General features: G+C 38.9%; 1 long non-coding RNA gene across 1 annotated transcript; it reads right to left on the reverse strand.

Annotated features, from left to right (window-relative positions):
• Positions 1-369: 369 nt before the first annotated feature.
• Positions 370-23131, reverse strand: LOC106097845 (uncharacterized). Its single transcript, XR_001223894.3, has 3 exons — positions 22970-23131; positions 14005-14163; positions 370-1580 (listed from the first exon to the last, which is right to left on the reverse strand). It is a non-coding gene; the product is annotated as an uncharacterized LOC106097845 (long non-coding RNA).
• Positions 23132-23821: the final 690 nt, after the last annotated feature.

The following is a 23821-nucleotide window of genomic DNA, read 5'->3' on the forward strand; positions in this document are numbered from 1 at the left end:
TGTGAATCTATTATCACTTCAATGTAATTTAATAGGTGAAAAAAAAGAAGACACACAAACACACACACACAAATACTACTTTTAGGGGTTTTAAAATTCATTTAGGTTACTAAGGCTACCAGGATGAATGAAGTGTACTGCTGACAAATTACTTAAAATTAATTATTTTAATTAATTTAATTACTTACATGAGCAACTAACTGAAGAGTAGTTACCCTTTCAATCAGTCGAGATGTTCATTAACTACCTGCTGCCAGTACAATTTTAATTGAATTTTATCAACTGGGAATCAGAGGTCTGCACAAAGGGTTAGAGCAGCCCATCCAGTGCAGAGATATTTGAGATAACCAGATGTACCACTGGACTTACACTAAAATTTCAAACTGGCTTCATGTGTTTAAAAAAAATTCAGAGGAGGAAATCAAACTGAAAGAAAATTTGAAAAACAGACTTCAGTGATAAACATTTTAACAAAGACGGGTCAACAGAGTTTTCAAAGAATCCTTATCATCGAATAATTAGTCATAACCACATTAGGGTAAGAAGTACGACAGACCGGGCAGTATAAATGATTCAATAATGATTTCATTCTCCAGGCCAAGAACATGACCAACAACCCTTGGGCAACATATTCATTTCTCAGCCAGATGTATCCCTTTGTTTGCACCCTGTTCAGGCAGAGACTTGCCCCATCCCATTGGCCAACTGAAGACAGTCCTGAAAGAGGCTATAAAACTGCCATTTTGGCAGGATGGATGGGGATCAGTCCCTGGCCTGTGAGAGGTGGTTCACCAGAAGTCTGGCAGTAATTACAGTCAACTGATTTTGAATAGTTTTTATGTCAAAGCTGCACAATAGCCACATAACATGAGTGTGTACGGGATTGGGTACATAGACACATGCAGTAAAAGTACATTCACTTGTCTTAAGGTGAAGATACTGTGGATTTTGGGCTCTGAGCCAAACTATGTAAGCATCAATCAGCAAAGTGGTGCAAGGTGCTTTAGAGTGGTTTGGACTGAGTCCAACAACAAGAGTCTGCCTTCAACCTGGTGTGTCCCTGTCTTATTAATGTCACACATACTGTACATTTCTACTCTCTGAAACTTTCTGTGAATCACCTCTTGTGTATGCAGTGTTTTAACCTACCTGGACAAGGATTTTATTAGATGATTAAGTGAGATTTCTCAAAGCAACAGTACATGTAAACGTCTGAAATGTGTCAGGTATTAAGTGACCAGTCAGTTCTCACAGTCAGTGTGCTGGAAAAGTAGGAAAAGTGAGCTTCAGGAAAGGTCAAGTAGTTCCCTATGGGCAAGCATTTGGTGAGAGTGGGGAGAAGGAACTCCCTTTTAATACAAAGACCTCTGGCATAACCACCTCATCTGTGGTGGGATGAACAACAGACCATGTTGTGTTATGATTATGTTGGCACAATCATAACCAGAAATTAGTTTCCCAATTCACGCCTCCTGGTTGGCCACTCGGTTTATTCCCCCTACACCTGGGGTGCCTTTGGCTCAGGAGGTAGAGTGGGTCATCTTCTAATTGGAAGGTTGGTGATTTCCTTGGGCACGGTACTGTGAAAATGCAAACAAACAGAGGTCACAAGCAACCTTTGAACTCCTTGAATAAACTTCCTAATAGTAAAAAACTCACGGCCATTGAAAAGTTGGAAAAAAGTTCAACCAGGCATTCATTATACAACGTGCACAAAAGCAGCAAACACTTCATGCACAGACTCTGGCATGACTTTGTTGCTTTCATCGACTCTGCATGCATTTGCTTCTGTAGTATATAAAAAGAGTATTTAGGACACTGGGGTTAGTTGTGAATCATTTGAGCTTGAAACCTTAATTATGTCCAAACTACATAAATTGGGCTTCAAGTGGCTCTGGTCCGATCTTGTAAAAAAATTATACTGATTGGTGCTATTATCAATGCCCGAATGACAGGCGCACTAAGTTTCTTCCTGCTGTTATGCCTAAATAGAATGAAAAGATGGAAGAAATACACAAAATGTTAAAAAGAAAAAAACAAAACAAAACAGTGAATGATGATTTCAGGGCTCCGTCCACTTCTCCTCACACTGTTGTTCTAAAATATCCCCTTTTATTGCTTTTTTCAGTCCTACTTATGTGAATGATGAGTATAAGTAGCAATTTTCAAGACTTTAACAGGCTAAATAATTCTCAACTAGTGGGTTAATTTAAAAAAAAAACACTAATATTTACTTTGATTTCACTGTTTATCAGCACAGCCTGCATACTTGTGAGAAAATATGAAAGAAATTATAATATGATCACAAGTTTTGAACAAATTATTATTGTATTCACAACTTTTAGCAAATGTATGCATGCATGCATAGTAAGGTTGAATGATAATATAAAGAATTATATTTGTGGACAGCTGCTAGATGAATTTTAGCCACCTACACTGTAAAATGTAATTCTAGCTGTTTGTTATTTCAACATATTATTCTATATCAGTTTGACGATAGATGACTGAAGTTGTTGTTATAACATAGAATTACAAGTTAAAAACGTCCCAATTACACCAAAAAAAGCTAACTTGAAAACTCATGTCCAGCTAAATCAGAAACTTATGTGAACTTGACAATGCGGGTAAGTTGAGCACAGCAGGATTCAAAACTGCCTCACGTGACTGCTACCGAGGTGCATCATGGGGAATTGGCGGTTAACGACATGCTCACTTTACTTGGACGTTTTCTAATCGTCTTCTTTGGAATATGCTTTCAAGGTGAGTAACATTGGTTATAACTATAAGGAAAGAGAGCTACAAAAGTTGGAACATGTTTTGAATTTATGGCATGATGTGTATTTTTCTCTTTTACCGAAATGTTTGCTTTAGCTAATGTAACTTTAGCCGACAAGGTCCAGCTTGTGTGTCATGACCAAACTTGACCTAATAAACTGACACATGGCCTTTTTTATGGGTTTAATGTGGCGCTGAGCAAATCACAAGTATTGTGCCGCTAGCTTTAAGGTTATGCACTCACCCTGTTGCGATATTAGCAAGCTAACTCAGCTAATTAATAAAGCTTATTTCATATTGTCTCTGTACTTGTAAATTTCTTTCAAGTTCACAGGCTGTTGTATTTTGGTGGAAGTTCATTTTGGCAATATTTCCAATAACTGGCTGGGTTCAAAAAGAACTTTTTGGCAGGACTCGGATGCTTGTTGTCATCTGTTTATCCCTATGTAATCACTTAAGGTGTTATTAACTGCTGCATGCTAAGCTGCAAGAGTGCACTGAGGACTGAGACAAAATATGGTCTACAAACCAGCATTATATTAGTTTTTATCAGATAGTCCTCCAGTGTGCTTATTTTTTGCTTTAATTATATTGTGCAGTTATTTGTTACCCTGAAATGCTTTATGCTTAACAACAGCTCACTATTTTGACTTATTTTTGAACTCTTGTGATCAGTATGACTAGATTGTGTGAGTTTCCATACTAAAAGAGCTGTAGTGATAAAATAATTGGCATCAGAGACACTGATTTTTGGCATGGTATACTGCAGAAGTTTTTTTTTGCATAATTTACCTTTTAATTAAACTGCATTCTCTGTATTGTAACAAAACTAACATTGTTTATATGTCAGAAAATTAGCAAACATGAATAAATGGCGAAAACAATATAATTATAACATATATTTTTATTTTACTTATTTTAGGTCTGTGAAGCCAAACTTGATGCTGGGGATTTATTTTTGTCAGTGGAGTCAAATGGTAAGTTACAATTTGTGCATTTTGTCATACTGGAAACACCTCAGATTATATTGTAACTTAATAGCTCTGTAGAACAAATGATATAAAGATTGTAGTGTCAGGGTACTTCTTAAGAAGTAATATGGCACTATTGATGATCACATGCAGGTGGCATAAACTAAATATTCAGACGTGTTACCAACAAATGATTCATTAACAAAAGCAATGGAGCAGACTGTTTAGGTTCTTGTGGTTGTAATAACATCCATAACTGCAAGTTTGTCATTAATTTATTTTCACAGGTCTAGATGATCACATCTGTCTTTGTCATTTAAATGAGGTGGACTTGCAAACTTTGCGCTCTTTGGGGTAAATTGCTGTCCACTACATATACACAGAATCTGCACAGTATTTCAGATCTAAAAAGGGAGTATGTAATGGACTTGCTGGCTTTAATGTAAAAAGCCTGTTGTGTAACTTTAATGAGGCAGTTGGACTAAAACAGTATTGCTCATCAAGGTAAACATCTGAGGAATAAGGAAATTGTTACTTGTCCTTTTACTCAGTGTTCTTTTAATCGCACGTTTACTAAAGTTTTACATCACATAAGTCATTTTCACAATCATTCTACTTTAAAAGATTTCAAGACAGAGCTTATTGTTCTCTGAACTTCCTTGTTTGCTGAACGGCAGGTAAAGTGCATCTTTTTGTTTGTTTGCTTTTGTGTGTTTGTGTTTTCTCTAATGGGCCTCAGATGACTGTTTGCTTAAATTTGGGTCTCAAAGAATCTTTTTTTAATTCTGCCTGTACTCTCCACCCCTCTTCTTCTATTGCTCAGGTTGAAGCAGAATTTGCCCGTCTTACATCTGTTGACCTGAAAGGGTTCCTTTTTGCTGTGCTTGACCATTATGGAGAGGTTCGTGGAGCTGTACAAAATCAAGAGCGGCATAGAAAGGCTAACTAGGCTCATAAGATGCTTCGGAGATGATGTAAGTGTTCAACTGCGAACTCTAATCCTTTGTTTAAGTTTTAGGTTATCCAGTTCAACTGATGAACTCATTGAAAGAAAGCTGATAAGTAAAGTCTGTCATCATATTTCACAACTGGACATTTAGTGTGGTAACTTTTACAGAATCTATGTATATTGGTGGTAGGTTGGATATCATATTCTACTTGAATGTCCTGATAAGCCTGATTCAAAATCTCCAATGATAATCATATATTGATGGAATTATGCATCAAAAAGCTGTGAATTTGGAGCTGTCTACATGCTTCATAAACACTGTTTAAAAAGTGTTTTTGTTTTCTTTTTGACTTCTTTGACCAGAGCCCTACACAAAGGAAGAGGACAGAGGACCTCATTTTCTAAAGGAAGATCCCTCACACACTTTCAAGACTGTGAAGGTTAGCATTGTTTCTTTTAGTAAATTTAATAATGACAGCACCACAGTGGATTTTAAATTAAAAAGTACATGTGTACTTTTTCCTCACCAAATGTATTATTACAAGATCTTTGACACTGGATTTGGTCTGGGTTTCAGAGAAACTAACTGGCAAGCTAGCATTGATATTATTAGTGTCTTGTGTTTATTCATGTCTTCACCAGGGTCTTTGACATTTCGCTGCTGTACTGTTCACTTCAGCTTTACGTTTGATTTCTCACATTGTATATTGTAATGGCAGAGATATTAGGATATTTAAGGGGCTGCAGTGGCTGCTACAGCTGTGGGGGGCAATACTTTGGTGAAATGTCCTGGACCCTGGAAAAGAGACTGTGTAGACTGGGTAAGCAATTAAAGGTTACTGGCCGAGAGTCATTGGGCAGCTGGGTAAAGGTGGATGTTGATATTCAGTGCCAATTATGCAACCTGTTCAGCCATGTCTATATGCTCTTTTTTCATGCTGTTAATATAGGGGGAAAAATAAACTTTAATCAATAAACTGATTAAAGAAGCATTGTCTATGGAGCCATAATCTGATCCTGTAGTGTAGCTGCAGTTTGCACATTTCATGTATTCTCAGCCAGATTTGGTTTAGAGCACAGCCAATATTTAGCATAAGTAGATTTAAATTCACACACTGGTGATGGCAAGCTACATTGTAGCCACAGCCACCCTGGGGCGCACTGACAGAGGCGAGGCTGCCGAACACTGGCACCACCGGGCCCTCTGACCACCACCAGTAGGCAACAGGTGAAGTGTCTTGCCCAAGGACACAACGACTGAAACTGTCGGAGCCAGGGCTCGAACCGGCAACCTTCCAATTATAAGACGAACTGTCAACTCTTGAGTCACGATTCAGTCATCCACCCTTGTGTGTGAATGACTGAATGTGTAAAGCACTTTGGAGTCCTTAGGGGACTAGTAAAGCACTATACAAATACAGGCCATTTACCATTTAAATTGAAAATTTTGTTTGAATTCTGCAATTGAAGACATGCTCAGTTATTTATGAACATGGTCTTTGTTTAAAGCAAGAAATGGATTTGTAACATGGGGGTGCATATCTCATTCTGAAAAAACTTTAACAACTAATAAGTGTTACCCAAAGCCAATCACCATCATCCAAAGCATCAGTATGGCTCTTCTTTGGAAAGACATGAATTGTTAAGCACAAGGGATATTGTGTAATTGTAATTGTGTAATTTTTTTTTTTTTTGTCTTTGAACCCTTTTATAGCCGACAGGTATTGAAGACACGTTTTCTAAGAGGATGAAAGTTGGCATTGCGATGGTGAAAGAAGAAGACATCATCGATGTGTTGGTTGTCCTTGAGGCGGCAGTAATCCTGTCTAATCTGAGGGATGTCTCAAGTGCCATTTCCATGCTGATGGGCCTTCTTTTTGCCCTCAACATACACTATCCAAAGGAACTTAAGGACATCTTTGAAGTCATTCAGAACATCCTAATGAACATTGGTGGAAGGCAGTGCATCTCACTAGTGCATGGTCTAAGAAACAGACTCTTGCAGAAAGCCATGCAGAACTGTAATTGTATGATCCTTAGTGTTAAGGACAGTTTTTATTTTACTGTTTGTTTTTTTATTCTTGCAAGTTCTCATTCTCACTTTTGTATGTCACTAAATGACTACACTTTACATTCCAGATTAGACAATTACTCATTTGTTCATGGTTTAAGAAACTTATGTGAACAACAATATAATGCTGGACTTTGCAGATGCTTATCTCATGCAAGTCAGTAGTTTTTCCTTTGTTTTGCAATTGAGCAGACTCAAACTAATGTTTCTGAAATATCCATATTATCAAATGTTTCAGAAGCATGCAGTCATTTTCAGAGATATTGGTTCTGTGGAATTTGTTGCAATTGTAAACGAAGACAAATACAAGAGTTTGATATCTTAGTTATTATAAACTGATCTTTACTGTCACTTATCAAAGGTTTTGTACTATTTTAATATTTCAAGTTTTATGCTAACAGGTGTGACTGAGCACAATGAAGTTTAAAAATTTTGTAAATGTAAAGAATAACTTTTCTAAAATAGCAAGTGTCCCGTTGATACATTACATTAATGCAGACTTTATGTTGTTACTTCACAAGAATCACTACTGCTCCTAGAGTATTGGTCAGAATTTCATCTTCACCCAAACTGGGCTCAAGACCAAGTTCAAATTTATTGTTTCACAGGGAGCAGCCTTTGAGTTTTGATGGATTGTGAGCCTGATGAGCTACGTCACTGATTTTTCTGTTTCTCAGATGACTAAGATGGCACAATAAATGGTGAATGTTGGGTGCTCATGAGTAATTGTCTTGTCATGTTCTTAAAACAAACTTTCTGTATGAAATGATCAGATAGACTTTAATGGAATCTGTGGGGTTTTATTTTTTTTCTGTAAACAACAGAAAATTAATTTAAAGGAATGTAGATATTTAAACCTGAGATCTAAGATAAACCTAACAGGTAGTTTTGCTGAAATGGATGTTAGAAAGCCAAAAAAAACAAAACAAAACTTAAGATGTTTAATACACATTTTTCTTTACATCCAGTCAATCAACTCTGACAATTAAAATGAAACTGATTTACAAGTTCACTCAGCTACCTTAAGGAGCTCAGTTAATTAATAAACTTAAATCAACTTAGCTAACAAATTATGTTAGTTAAGCTAAAATAGATTCCTAAGTTAAAAGAACTACTAAAGTATTTGAATTAACTAAAAAACCCAAGTCAACTGAACTAGGACAAGAGTTTAAACAATAGATTATTTTAATTTAGCTGAAAGGGTTTTCCCAAGTAAAGATGACAATTAAAGGAGTTGAACTGACTAATAAATCTCAGTCAACTAAACTAAGATGAAAGTTTAGACAACATGTGATTTTTCATTAAGATAACAATTGGTTGTGTTATAAGAACAAACTCTATTTCTTGACTTAACTTAAAATTTTAAGGCAGCCCTTTACCTCATATTTTTAAGTTGAAACAACAAGTTATATTTTACAGTGTAATTAATTAATTAATCTAGTTTTATGTGTACGCAATATTTAGAACATTTTTCATGCTTTACCTTCTTTCTTTTAACTCCACTGGATTGCACTGACAAAAGCTGTTATTTTATTGGAGAAATGAAATGACAGAGTCACAGTCATGAGTCAGAGTTCACTGAGAAGCAACAAATACTGAAAACTATTTTTCACCCCTAATTCTGTTTTTCTTTTGATATTATATCAATACTGTTCAATGCATCTGTAGCCCAATAATGTGTAGCTTGGGTTCCCTATCTGTTACTTTCCTAAACCATCACTATCCAATCCACCTGGCTGCCTGACATCTTTGTGGGCAGTCGGGAAATCACACTTAGGGAACAGAGATGAGATTTAGTCACTCTCCCAGGAAGTACATCAATGAGAAATTATGCTCAGCATGCAGAAGAAATTATTACCCAGAATACTCCTGTAAATATATCCTTCAGTTTATTGATCTAGAACACCAAATCAATGGGTTGATGCTGATCAGCTTTGTATAAAAAGCGGAAATTTGGCTGCCTGTAGACACTGCGAGAAAAATTTGCTTCAAAAGTAAAAAGAAATAATAAAATTGCAAAAACTCCTTGAAATGGCCTCCCCATTTTCAGGCGTGCTTTGTTTCACCTGGTGCATATTAACCGACCTCTGGCAGTATCAGTCCAAACTGTAACCATGACCTTTGTCGTCTTGCAGCCCTCTGAGGGTCAGAACAGAACTAGCAAAGTCCCAGAGCCTCAAACCAGATGGCTCAAATATAGGATCAGGCCACCATCGATCACGGGATGAAGATAGCATGAGGAGTTATTTGTGTGAAGGCTGCATCCATGACCAGCAAATATGTCTCCATAATGTGTAAATGTGCAGCAAGTAAGGCTTTTAGTGTCCTAGATGATGATAAGATTTGTACAGGGGTTTTGTGAGATGGACGATCAATACCAGTGAGTCAGTGGCCGCCAAAACCTCCTTTCTCACCTCTGAACAAAACCTCCTTACCGACATGTACCATTTCGGCTCAGTCTCCCGATTTTTTTCTCAAAAGAGCATGCTGTCTTTAAAAGCAAATCCATTTCTCCACCACAAAAGAAAAGTGAGGGGTATGCAACACAAACTGCTGGCACTCAAATATTGTGCTGTGAGGGTTGAGCTAATGGGACTGCCGTCTACTCATTTGTGAGTCACATCAAATGAATACCATACAGCAGGGATTTCCAAAATTTGACGTGCGCCCCATTCCGCTCTCCCATAAACACCATGCAGTCGTTATCAATTCTATATCATTAACTTAACCTCAGTAAATATGCATAAATGTCTCTTATAATAATTGGTTTGGGCCTCTGCTTACCTACAACAAAGAGCAGCTCCAGTCAGTCAAATGAAAACCCGAAAAACTCGAGGTTCATTATATTGCCATCATTTGGTTAAGCTCCTGTAGTTTCAGGTTCTGATGTTCTTAGTATGAGAAATTGGTTCATTTTTCTATTTCAAGCAACTGCTGCTGCTGCAAAAGCTGACCACGGGCCAAATCGGGAAAACAGAGTTCAATATTAACTTCCTGTTCTTTTCAAAACACTGACGCTTCGCTCTGCAGTCCAAAGTGAACATCTTAAGTTCTCGAGTACGGCTCTTCACATTAGAACTAAATTTCCTTATTTATGTTATCTGCAGCCACAGGTTTAAGAGGGCTGCAATGATCGAGAATGGCATCCCAACACTGTCTCTTTCCAGTCACACACACGTTCATGCAGACAGCGACAGAAGCTGTATTTATATTCAGCATCTAGATAGTACTAGAGAAGGGATGTGAGCAGAAACTCAGTAACTGTTCTGAAATGTGCAATTACTTCACTCTCAGACATGGATTAAGACCTAACAAAGAGAGGACAGGACAGGATGGGACAGGGAGACCAGAAATCACTTTGGGAGATGAGAACTGCTGAGGTTAATGACATTTGATTACATTTAAAACTTATTCTGTTTTAGAATTTGTTTAAGTTACATTTTTTAAAATTATTTTGAGATTATGATGGTCTTTATACTAACATTATAGTGGCTAGGAGTTGGAACGGCTAATGTAACTTGATGTATACACTGCAGTGAGACAATCTGAGAATTTCTTAGTTTTATTATACAAAGCCAGAGTATATACAGTTTACAGTAAATGATTATTTTATTTATTAAGGGGGAAAAAACCTTACCAAACCTACTTGGGCTTGCGTGAAGAAGTAATTGGCCCCTAGTTAAACTTCAGTTAACCACATATTTTTAAAAACAACGTTACATTTCATTAACCACACCCAGGCCTGATAACTACCAGCCCAGTCAAATTTTTAAAAATCACTTAAATAGAACCTGTCAGTCAATGTGAAGTAGGATAGAAGATCCCAGAAAGCAGCACATCATGTTATGATCTAAAGAAACAGCTGAGAAACAAACTCCTTAACGTCTATCCGTCTGGAAAGAGTTACAAAGCCATTTCTAAGGCTTTGGAGCTCCAGTGAACCACTGGCCCAGCCATTCTACATCAAAACTTGGGACAGTGGTGAACCGGCAGGAGTGGGCAGCCTATCAAAATTACTCCTAGAGTGCAGTGACATCTCATCCAGGAGGTCACAGAAGAATCCAGAACAATATCTGATGGACCGCAGGCTCAGTTCCTGACTCCACAATAAGAAAGAGTCGAGCCAAAAATGTTATCCATGGAAGAGTTCAAAGGAGAAAACCACTGCTGACCAAAAGAACACAAAGGCTCGTCTCATATTCCCAAAAAAACACTTTGATGATCCCCAAACGACGACACAAAAGTTAAACCTTTTTGACATGTTTGCATCTTGTTATATCCGGTATAAAACTAACACAGCAATTTATAAAAAGAACATCACACCAACAGTCAGACATGGTGGTGGTGCGTGATGGTCTGCGGCTTTGCTGCTGCTTCAGGATGATTTGCTGTAATTAATGCAACCTTAATTCATTTTTTTACTACAAAATCTTCAAGCTCGAGAGCACTCGGCTTATGGCCTAGTCAAAGTCCAGACTTAAATCTGATTGAGATGCTTTGACCTTAAACAGGCTGTTCATGCTCAAAACCTCCTCAGTGTGGCTGAATTTTCATGAAAAATATTGCAAAGAAGAGCGAGCCAAAATTCCTCCACAGTGATGTGAAACATTTGTTGCCAGTCAACACAAACGCTTGATTACAGTTCTTGCTGCCAAGGGTGGCAGAGCAGTTATTAGGTTTTCAGGGCAATTACTTTTTCACGCAGGGCCAGGCAGGTTTGTATAACCTTTCTCCTTTAATAAATGAAATCATCACTTAACAAGTGCAATTGGTATTAACTCCAGTTATCTTTGCCTGATCTTATAATTTGTTAATCTGATCCATGCAAGTGTGAGAAAGAATTGAAAAAGCAAGATATCAAAAAACAGGAAGTGGGCAAACACTGTTTTACAGCAGTCTTGATGCATTCTCAATCATCCAGGAAAGTAAATAGTTTCAGTCATTATGCAAATGTACTGTTTACAAGATTGGGGAAACCTGCAGTCAGCTGAGACTGAAGAAGTCACTTGGATGAGTGACGAAACGTTTCTCCCACAAAACACTACGTCCAGATGAACAGATTCAACTTTTGGAGGGTTTTTTTTACAGCAGAATATAAACTTTGGAGGCACACCACACACAGCCAGTCCACAAAGACAGACCTGTCGGAGCTCGCAGTATAAATCAATTCGGAAGTTATTTTAAGGTGGCTCTAGTTTTTTTTCCCCCCCTTGCTGCACTGCTACACCACATTTTAAGGTTCCACCACCTGCCACAATCGACTTTGACCGCTGTCTACAGCCTACTGTATGGTCATAACATATCAAATCAAAGACTGTATTTTCTGAAGAGTGAAAATTCATCCCCATTTTCATCAGGGGGCATCAGACTCCTCTGTCTGACTGCACTGCAGTCTACGGGAAATCAGCCCTCAGCGTTGATACTCTGTGACCTCAGTAAAAGCTTTCCTGATGAGTTCATGGTCACAGTGCCTAGTTTGAATACAACATGATGTTTAACTTGTGAATTAAGGTCTCCATTACAGGTAAAAATAATAACACAATAAATTTAACCTTACAGTACTATTCTACTTATTTCATTGTATATGTACAATGAAAATAAAGGGCAAGGTAAGTAAGTAAATAGAGGATGATTTGTTTCAGCGTGTGTGTGTGTTTTGAGAGTTCATATAAGTGCAAACATGCTGACTAATTCTCTGAATTCACTTGGATGACTAAAAGAGACCAAGTGTAGTAAACACCTTTAGAAACTTTGTAATCTGTGCTTTATTTAAAGTGTTGTGTGGTATCGTATACATTAACGTAGAATAATTTGGAAGGATATTAGACCGAAAAATTACAATATTTATTTCTGTGTAGCCTTTCATACACAGAAATTGACATAAAATACACCTAAGGACAGCACCACGTTTTGAGCTTCCTTCCTGAGCCGGCACTGAACCGATGCTATATTATTGTACAGATGACGTGCTGATAAGTGGTTTTCTGACACAGAAATGGTTGTAAAATGAAATGATCTTTTGAGATCTTGATAAATGTGGCTGCAAGTCCCTGGCCTTTCATTTTGTTGTCGTGTGAGGCTCACTATGAGCTTTAGGGAGTTGTGAAGAACCACGAGTAGGAGTATGAGTATAAAGACAGAGCTGTGGGAGAGCAGAGAGCATGAGGAGATTATGATGAAGGGCATTAAGAAGAAAAGATAGGTGCTAACAAGAGAGAAGGCTGAAAAGGAAAAAGGGAACAGAAGAATGGGGGACTGCGGTGTGAGTGAAAGAACAAGAGAGGGAGGAAAAAAATGGAAGAGGGAGGATAGAAAGAAAGACCAGAGTCCAGTGAGAGAGACAGTGGGAGTGAGAGCAGAGGAGAGATGATGATTTGTGGCTCTCTCCAGTGTGCTAGCGTTACAGGAATGGCCCTCCAGGGCAGCATGAAAAGCCTCTTGATTGTTAGGAGTGGTAACCGGAGCCCCCGGCTCCTTGCCCTGATAGATTTATTTACATTTCAGCGCCTGGACCCCGCTCAGAAAAAAATGATGCGAGGCAGCCAGGGCATCAATATTTGGTAGTAGCGATGATCCTCTTCTCTCCAGCCCCCAGCTCTTTTGTTTCATGACGATGACTTAATGCTGCTGGCGATGCTGCATGCTGGACCAGTTAGTCATCGGCTAGATGACTGGGCACAAGTGGTTTGCAGGCAATTAGACCCACTGTCTACATTTCCAACGATATACATCTGTGACGGAGAAAAATTCTTTAATTTTTTAGCGGCCGAGCAGATTCCATCGTGAGTCCGAGAGCCGTTTTGTCTGTAATTAACTTTAACTAACACTTAATCAATTACTATTCCATGGACGTGATTGCATTAGCGCATTTGACTGAGCACACTACTGCACTTCTCTGTTGTTGTAGCACCGCTGATTACTTTCAAGTCGTTCCAAATGGTGCAGCCATCACTTCATTTTGAAAAGGCTTAAAAACATTTGTGCCGACCCCCGCTGTGCCAAATATTAGGCCAAAAGTGCAATCTAAAATTATAAATGGCCCTCAAGGTTTTAATTTGAGCCTACTATGTAATTATTACAAATCAGCCAGCAAATGCCACATTTTCCCCTCAGCGTTTACACCGCATCTCTGACTGCTTATTTTCTCCTTTTACACTTTATTTTTTCAGCGTTGCTTCCAGAGTTGCTTTGCCTTAAAAGAACCTACAGTAAGTGGGAAAAGATCAATGCTCACTTACTCATATTTTCCAGACAGCCGGGCAAACTCTGCACACAGTCCCGACCTTTCAAACCTCTGACCTCCCATCTGTATGGAGGTAAGCGGCAAGCATCGACCGAGCGCTGATCGGCAGGTGGAGAACGAAGAGTTAATCGACTGGTTCTCGCTACAGAATAGTCTGGAATGTAATGACAGGAACATAAATGTGAGGTTCTACTGCTGTGCAATCTCAGTTTTTAGTACAGCATTTGCTAATTAGCACGCGCTCATGATAACGGTCTTAGAGTCTTAATTGTTTTTTGTTTTATTTTTTGTATAGCATTTAGATTTTAGTTTGGTTTGGAGTTTCAATGATTAACCAGGTGAGATTACTGTAAAAGTGTCTGCACAAAATATTTCAGTTTGGACCAAAACACTTTATTTAAATCAGACCTATGGAATCAAATGAAGTCCAAAAACTAACAGCAAATTGTTTTCTGTGAAAAAAAAGGATACATAAAAGCCACAAATCCAGACATCCCGCTGAATTATGATGCCAAACGACTACCTGCTTATTTACCCTTTACCAATGAGAGCAGCTACTAAATGCCAGCAACTGACATTTATTATGCTGATTTTATTTTATAAACAAATATTCAGCAAGAGGTTTTAAGGTTAAAGCACATTTTTCATTGTCTGATTTTTCCTGGGTTTAACAGCACAGCGTTCTTGAACTCATATATGGCAGTCCATATATTCAGCTGGGCTGGATTATCCAGTGGGAAGGTAGACGGGTCGCAAAATACAGACAAGCTCTGGCATTTTGTGACATATTTAACTTTATAGCCGATGCGCACTTCATCCATCAAAGAGACAAACGGATAAAAATGAAAACACCAGAATTTTATTCTTGTAAACTTGAGATCTTGAGAGCATACTATCAGAACATGGATATACGTTTTTTATCAGATTAAAATTAAAGCATTGGTAGACTACAGTAGTTACCTTTCACCTGCTCCTCTCCTCCCTGCACTTGTAAGACCAGGACTTTCTCCTAAACACATACATCACTTCCAAAATGAATGAAAAACAGCGGTTTGTTTAGCAAATGACAGACAAAACAGAGGCACAGCTTTTATTAAACCCGTCTCTTCTTTTCAACCAATTCAGGATGAAAACATTTGCATTTATGTTTAAAGCTGTTGAGACAACCTTCAGTAAGATCCCAAGCGAGCTACTCTAGAGGTTAGTTATAACAGCAATCACAATCACAGTGAATTTATGACTTAAAAGTGTGGCTGGACGGCTGTCACCATCAGTGGAGGGCCTGCTGCACCTCACAACTGAAGAAGCAAGTACCCAGGGAGAGTACACTCCCTCGTGAGATCTATTGATCTGTTCTCTCATTAATGATGGAGAAGTTTCATAAGAAAGAACATAAATTCACCCTCCACAGGGAGCATTTCTGCACTGCCTGCATTATTTATTCATTTATTTATTTTTTGTAAGAACGAAAGAAATGTCTATGCCTTTTCTAACTGGACATACTCCAAACATGTGCGCGATCACAAGAAAAACTCTCCGGGAGCAGGACTGTGAACAAGTGCAACACACAGAGGGAGAGAAGTGATATTTGCAGGCGTTCAGAGGAATAAAAGGAGAAGATTGTCAGGCAGACAAAGAGAGAAAGAGAGAAAAAAGGAGACAAGAATAGATTTATCTGCGCATGATATTCAGACACTATTTAGGTATAAATTTGAGGGATATAAAATGTGTTTATGTACACATTCATTTGAAAACTATACTACTGTTATCTGTAGTAGTATCTTCAATTGTTGTGATTAAGAGTAGTGAGAGTAGTTCAGGGTTCTATTGGCTCAAAATGAGCTTTTGGAGGTCGACTAAGCACGACTAGTCTGCATCTACTTGAGGCAATAAATGTGTCACCTTAATTAACAGAAGTGTATGCATTTTTCTGGTTGTTGATTTTTAAAAGTATTTATTGCAATAGTTTTTAAAACCTCAAAAAAAATTGTACAGTGCTCGGGATTTTCCTTCAGAGTAAGGTCGAATACACTTGGGGTTTTTTTAAAGTTATTGAGCCCTAATAACGTCATAAATACAGAAAATAGCAACACGAAAATTTCAGGGATAACAAAAAACCCCAAATCAAATCAATCTAAAGCCAAAATCATGTGAATTTCTGCATTGATATGATGGCATATATCATAGCTTTAACAGCAAAACTGCAACAATTTCCTATTAATGATTTATAGCAACAGAAACAAAGACTCATTGTTGTTGTTTTTTAATCCACTACTTTTTAACAGAGCTTCAATGTGTTTTTGAAAATGTGATGTTTTAACTCCTGTCCCGTTCTTATGAGGGATCAAAAATCCTGAAAAAGCTAAGGCAAATTAAAAGGGGATCATTTTGACCAACTCGATGAATGCCTTCATTAAATATATTTTGCATGTTAAAATTAGCTAATTTTGAGGGTATCCAGTTGGGAACTTTTTCAATTTAAGTCATTTTAAACAAAATAAGCCAATCAAAAAAGAACCACACATTCAAACGACCTCAACCACAAGAACGCTTTTTCAAATCATTAGTATCCCGTGAGATATGAATAAAAAATTCATCTTTGTTTCTAAAGATGTGGAGTCACTCTTTGCGCCTTGAGTGATTTTCCAAAATAGGAACAAACAGAAATGGACTGCTGCAGCAGAAGCTCTCTGCAACCAGCAGATATCCACAAGCAGACGGCTTTCAGTCTTAAGTGGAAGGGCAGCAGCCTCTCTCCCATTTAGGATAGTGGGCTATTTAGCCTGACAGCCATTAAATATGAATTAAAAACCACACAGGCCTCTTTGCCTTCGAAAATGTCATTACATATCTTTATGGCAGCCGATTGTTGAATAAGCAGTTTGCAGGGCTCCCCTGGGGGCAAGGCTGGGGATGGGAGTGGAGCGAAGTGAAGTGGATGGATGGAGGGGAGAGGGAGGAAGAAACTGGGGTGGTCAGATGTGGAGTGGAGAGATAGCAGGATGGGATGGGGGGCAGATGGGTGGAGGACTGAGGAGGAATGAGAGGATGAGTGGAGGGATGGCAGCACAAAAGCAGGAAAGCAGGAAGGGGTGGTGGTGTGTGTGTGTGTGTGGGGGGGGGGGGGGGGGGGGGGGGTCGGATGGACGCATGTAGAGGATGGAGAGAGTAGTGGAGGAATAACGAACAGGCAGGTCTGCTATAACGGATGAGGCCTAATAGCAGCTGAAATGGAATCTACATTACAGGTCCTAACTGAGTGCGGTACTTCAGGGGCCGGGCCTCGAAAGGAGCAAATAATAGCGCTGGCTTGAAGTGGTGCTTCAGTTTCTCTCCAGTAGATGAGGGAGATGTGTGGGGGGAAATGAGATCGAGGGGGGAAGGGGAGTACGTCAGAGAGACACTGGCCTTCTTAGTATTTTCAGGGTTTTTAAAAATATCACAAAAGGTCAGCGTGTGCCTGGCAACTCATTTTTATGGCATGGCCAGGAAGCCCAAAGCTCCAGGCTGTAATTATCCAAGCTGCACCTCCAAATTGTGATGCTATTGTTCACGAAATAAAGACATTACCATCAGTCTTGTTGTGTTCTTGAATAAATCCTTTGTTGCCTTAATACAGCTAATTTCACTGAAGTATATTTGATATACGCCCAGACAATGTGCATTTAATGATGTTATTTTCACTGATGCACTTCTGTTTAACCTACAGGATAATGCTTCAACAAGATCACCGAATGAGAGGGGGGAAATGTACCATAATGTATCTTTATACGTCGCATTATCATTAAATTCAAGCCAGTCAAACGCGTCCTGCCAAACTGCACTTGTCTGATTTGGCTGTGACAAAATAACAGTACAAAGTACAGTACAGTGGCAATTTTATATTCCTCAGAAGACTAATGCTGCTTTAGAGACCTCGCTGTAATTTGACTTCATTTTGCTGCCGAGCTCAGTTTTTCACATGTTATTTAATGAGGAAAATCACACATTTCTGCTCTGTAAATCACACGTGAAGAGAAGAAAAATCTGAATTCCCCCCAAAAAGAAAGATTTTTACATTCATTCCATGTGTGTTTTTTAAATTATATAGAGTATGTGTCACATGCAGAACATGCAGTGACTCACAACTAAAATCAGCCTGTTTCATTCTTACAGTTTGTTCAGTGAGTGGAGAACAACAAGATGATGTGTTGTTTTGTTGCTTAATGTGTTTAAACAGGACATTAAAAGGAACCTTTTAAGCTCATTTACAGCTTTGTATTTTCAATTGTCTCCTCAAGTTTGCACAATTCAAAGCTGAAAATAATCTCTACTGGTGCAGACCCTCAATTCATCCAATACCTAAATAATCTAACCAAATAATAATAATAATAACCGAAAACTTTTCTTCTTAGCTTCCATTCACATTCTCTTAACACACCTTTCTTCTGATTGGTAGCTCCTCATAACCGGAAGATCTGAAGTGAGGGTGGGTGGGGCCCCTCTGCTCACAGCTACAGCTGCATGTTAGAGTAACATTATGGATATCCTGTCTCACTTATTAATAATACAGAACATAGACCACCATTTTAACTGGAAATAATGTACACGCACAGTCTGGATACTTTATACAGTACACCTTGCTTTTACTGGGTTGGACCCTTTGTGCCTTCGGAGAAGGGGTTAGGGTTAATTTTTAATGGCATAGATTCAAGAATGTGCTGGAAACATTTATCAGAGATTTTGATCCATATAGCATCACAGATTTACTGCCGATTTGTCAGCTGCTCATCCATGATGTGAATCTCCTGCTCCACAACATCCCAAAGGCGACTGCTGGATGAAGAGCTGGTGACTGTGGAGGCCATTTGAGTGCAGTGAACTCACTGTCGTGTTCAGCAAACCAGTTTTGAGAACCAGAATTGAGGTTGGAAGCAGCCTTCAGAAGATGATTACACTGTGGTCATAAAAGGGCAGATGTGGTCAGCAACAATATTCAGGTAGGCCGTGGTGTTCAAACAATCCTTACTTAGTACTAAGGGACCCAAATGTCCACCACAGCATTACGCCACCAGACTGCACTGTTGATACAAGCAGAAACTGAGACTCATCAGAATCTTCACATCTTCTATTGTCCAATTCTGGCAAGCCTGTGTGAAATGTAGCCTCAGCATTTTGTTCTCAGATGACAGATTTGCACCTGGTGTGGTCTTCTGCTGCTGTAGACCATCTCCTTCACAGTTCAGCTTGTTGTGCATTCAAAGATGCTGTTCTGCATACCTTCATTATTTGCCTTACTTTTCCCTTTCTGTTAGCTCAAATCAGAAATTCTCCTGTCTTCTTGCATGAAGAAGGTATTTTATACCAGAGAACTGCTGCACACTGGATATTTTCTTTTTTGGACCACTCTCTAAACCCCACAGACAGGTTGTATGGGAAAACCCCATAAGATCCGCAGTTTTTGAAATACTCAGACCAGGACATGTGGCACAGGAAATTATATTTTCTCCCAGGAAAATGTAGTCACGACCTTAATAAGAATAAAGGGAAGAGAATAGACGAATGGATAAAGTAAAAGTCTTCACCGTCTGTCTGTTTTCCTTCTCTCACCCTAACCTGTCGCAGCAGATGGCCCCGCCCCTCCCTGAGCCTGGTTCTGCCAGAGGTTACTTCCTGTTAAAAGGGAGTTTTTCCTTCTCACTATCGCCAAAGTGCTTGCTCATAGGGGGTCATATGATTGTTGGGTTTTTCACTGTATGTATTACTGTAGGGTCTACCTTAGAATATAAAGCGCCTTGAGGCGACTGTTTTTGTGATATGGCGCTGTATAAGGAAAACTGAATTGAACTGAATTTAATTTAATTGAAAGTTTATACTTGGTTTGTCGGAATAATTGTTTAATATTATTGCTTTTTTTTTTCTTTTTTTTTTGCTAAAGGTTACCCCTAATTTGTTACTAGGTCTTTAACCATTAGCTGCTGTCCACCTAGTGTGAGCTACATTTGGAGAGGTTATTTTTCGTTGTGGAAACACCATCAACGCACTGTTTAAATACTGAAAATTGAAACAGTTTTTCTTCTTGTGTCCATGTTGATTCCACATAAATACAAAAAAGTTGGTGAAACAACTTTGCAACTCATGAATTCTAACAACCCAAGAAGCCACATGAATGCAGGGAAATTACCTCCGACTTTCTAAGGTGTTTTTCCAACCTGGAGAGGCCACATTCATTTTCCCAGTGGGAAATCCATTTCTCCGATTACCTGACACCACAAGCACAAACTTCATAAGAAATTTGTTTTTAGTAAAGTAAAAAACTTGCAGAGCTCAGACATACCAGCACAAGAAGCACATGGGATAAATACAGATAACAGTAAATATAGTTGTATTTATAATAAAATTAGCTTATAAAAGAATAAAACAAATACTAAAAAAGAAAGACTGTACAGACACATACTCGAGTTTCTTTGAATGAATCCTGTAGACTATGCAGACTGTGATATTGTATCATTACATTCATACACCAAATATCGATATTCTAATAAATATTCTGGGAACATGATGAATAAGCGGGCTCATCACTTTAGTTGAGCAAAGGTCAGTCGCCTCAGTTTTTCAGCCTCTTGGGACTGTCATCACGCGCAGACATTCAGCCGAGCAAACTTGCATTGAACTGGCACAACTGGAAAAAAAACAACAACAACAAAAAAAAAAACAACACACTGGACACACTTAGCTTGACAAATCAACCTCCAAATTCAGGAAAAGCTAATGGCTCAGTCATACAAGAAAAATAAAATAAAATAAAAACATAAAAAATACAATGAAAATATAAGAAAACAAGTTAATTTGCAGCTCGTCTTTATAGAAATGTTTTCAGCTGCTTTTTTAAAGAGCCAATAAAGTCTGTACAGCATAAAGACACCTTGGTGCTACTGCCTGAAAAGCCCGATCCCCACAGGTTTTAAACCTAGCACGTGGGGCCAACAGCAGCCTCTGACCTGAAGACCTAAGTGCTCGAAAGAAGCATGAACTTTCAACAGTTCAAAGACATACTTCACCCTGTAGAGCTCTAAAAGTTAAAACTAAAATTTTTATATGAAACCTAAAATTTACTGGCAACCAATGAAGAGAAGTCAAAACTTGAGTAATATGTGATCTTCTGTTAGTGCTAATAAAAATTCTTGCTGCAGCATTCTGTACAGTCTGAAGGCAATCTAAAGCTGATTTGTCCGTTGCAGCAATCCAAATGAAAAGAGATAAAAGCATGAATGATCATCATTTTGTCTGGTAAAAAGTGATTGCTGATGTCTGTATGTGCTTTTTTTAATTCTAATATATTTCCTTATATTAGTAAATAGGCTTTAGTCAACAGGATGTATGAAGGGGTAATACACAGTGGCCTTGAGAAGTCAGTGCAACTTCAGAAAACATCAACCAATTGAAAATTGCTGCAAAACCACACAAAAACAACAGGGGCTGAATAAAACACAGCAGAAGTAGAAAAAAAAACAAAATCTGAAAAACACAATTTAAGTATTTTTGGGGGAGACAATAATGTGAGGAACAGCTGTGAAAATGACAGAAACCAAAACATGTGAAGGACTGTACTGAGAAACAAAGAAGCAGAGGATTATGAGCGTTGTGAGGGAGAAAGAAATGAAATATAATGTGTTTTAATGACGAGTCAAATAATACTGTTGATACATTAGCTGCTTACTGTTGGCTTCTGCCACTGTTCTGTCACGTTACGGTCTCCCCAAAAAACACTTCCGCTTTGCTTTGTGACTTTTTGTGCCATTTTTTGTATTTGTTGTAGTTTTCTCAAACTGCAAACATCTTTATGACGCAGCACTATTGTTCTACTCTTTGTCAATCATCAATCCAGTCCTTTTTGCTCACCTAAAATATCAGCTCTCCCTTGAAAAAGATATTTGTCTTCTTCAGCTATATTTCATATACCCTGCCTGGGGCGGGGTACCTGACTGGGCGTTTTGGCATTGTTGCTCGTCTGCTACCTTGGAGATTGTGTTCCAGGGTGGCTTGGGCCTCTTCGTTGCGCGGTGGGGGCTCTGCCGGGTGTTGAGCGGTTCTCAGAGGTGCAAGTCCCCATCGTTGGCTCACCCTGGATTGGAAAGCATGCAGTGGGGTCGGCTGCCCACTGTCTCTGGACCCCTGGTACTCCGACCCTTGACTGTGGGAACTCAGGCATCAGGACGTGTAGCCTCAGATTGTCAGCTCTCCTGGGTGAGAGCTCGGTCTGCAGCAGTGGCACAGCGTGTTTGTTTGCTTCACCCTCCTCCTTTTCTCTTTTGTTCTGTCCCCTTTTCTTTTTCTATTCCTCTGCTTTCGTCTTCTTTTAGCTAATCTGGCCTTCACCCCCAGTCCGCTCCAGCATAATATCCCCACAGACAATAATATGAATAATAAAATAAAATTAATAAATAAAATAGAAACATTAACAAGAGAGAGTCTACAGAGAGTGTTGGAAAAGCAAATGTGTTTGGCACAACAAAGCATTCAGACCATGATTCTGCCTGCAGGACAGGTTTAAAAAATAAAAATAAAAAAGACATTTGTAACGTCACCTCCAAAACAGGTTAGTTTGCAGCATAAGTTGCCATGGTGATATACCTGGTAAAAACTGAATCACCTTCGTCGTACTGAAAACCCGGAGTTAACCCTACAGGTACCCGGATAAGATTAAATCCTGCTTTGTAGTACAGGCCTCTGGTAGCCTGCTACCACTCAATCAAGAGCCGTGACCTTTGAACAGCAGCCCATGTGGTAATAACATCCTAATGTAAAATAATAATATAATATTCCTATCAACTTACAAATATGAGCACACTTCTTGACATTCCCGTTCAAATAAAACTGCCACTAAACAAACCTTCACTGAGGAAAAGGCACAGCTGCTGTCACTTAGCAGGCTTGATAGCTAATTAGCTACTCCGCTGCAGCACAGCTTGAAAAGTCACCGGCAAATGTCACTTCAGTCCGTTTAAAAGTTGTTGTGGCTCTTTCAAAAACCAGAAAATCTAAACAGAAGTTTGGAGTTTCACACTTCAGCCAACTTTGCTAAGATACTTTTCGCTCTTGTTTTCTTTTCCTGCAGAGCTTTCAGCCGTCCAGCTGCTATCAGTCAAACACTGACTCATCCGCTAAGAAGTGATGAACAAGGGCGGATGGAGACAAAACCCATCTGTATCCTGGCAAAGACTAAAAGATCGTGCGTGCGTGCGTGTGTGTTTGTTTGTTTGTTTGGGGCGTGGGGACATATTTTGTTGCATATTTGAGATGTGCACATTGATAAGGTTTCAGCCTTTAGATAGTATTCTGAAGTTATCTTGTATGCATTAGTTTTATTCCTGTTTCATATTCCATTAGCTTTGGAACTAAAGCCAGGAGTGGCAGGGAACCATGAGGCTGATGGAGGACATGTATGAGGATAGTGAGACAGTAGTGGTGTGCAGTAGGAGTGACCGATGGGGCTGAGGTTACACCTTGCAATAGTGATTGACAGATGAGGTCAAAAAAGGGAGTCTCTGCGGACTGTAATGTTTACAGACAACTTTGTGATCAGCTGTGAGATTAGAGAGCAAAACAAGTTTAAATACCTGGGGTCAAGGCACAGTGCACAAGAGAGGTGAGGAGCATGCAGGTAGGCTGGAGTGGGTGGAGACCAGTGTCAGAACGTAGCAGAAAGAGTCAAAGGAAAGATTTATGAGCTGGTAATGAGACTTGATATGATGTGTGGTTTGGAGTTGGCGGCACAAAGAAAAAGACTGCTGGAATTGTTCTGTGGGATGGACCGAATAAGAAATGAGTAC

The sequence above is a fragment of the Oreochromis niloticus genome, linkage group LG11 (genome assembly GCF_001858045.2).
Source record: "Oreochromis niloticus isolate F11D_XX linkage group LG11, O_niloticus_UMD_NMBU, whole genome shotgun sequence".
In the NCBI taxonomy this organism is placed as follows: domain Eukaryota; kingdom Metazoa; phylum Chordata; class Actinopteri; order Cichliformes; family Cichlidae; genus Oreochromis; species Oreochromis niloticus.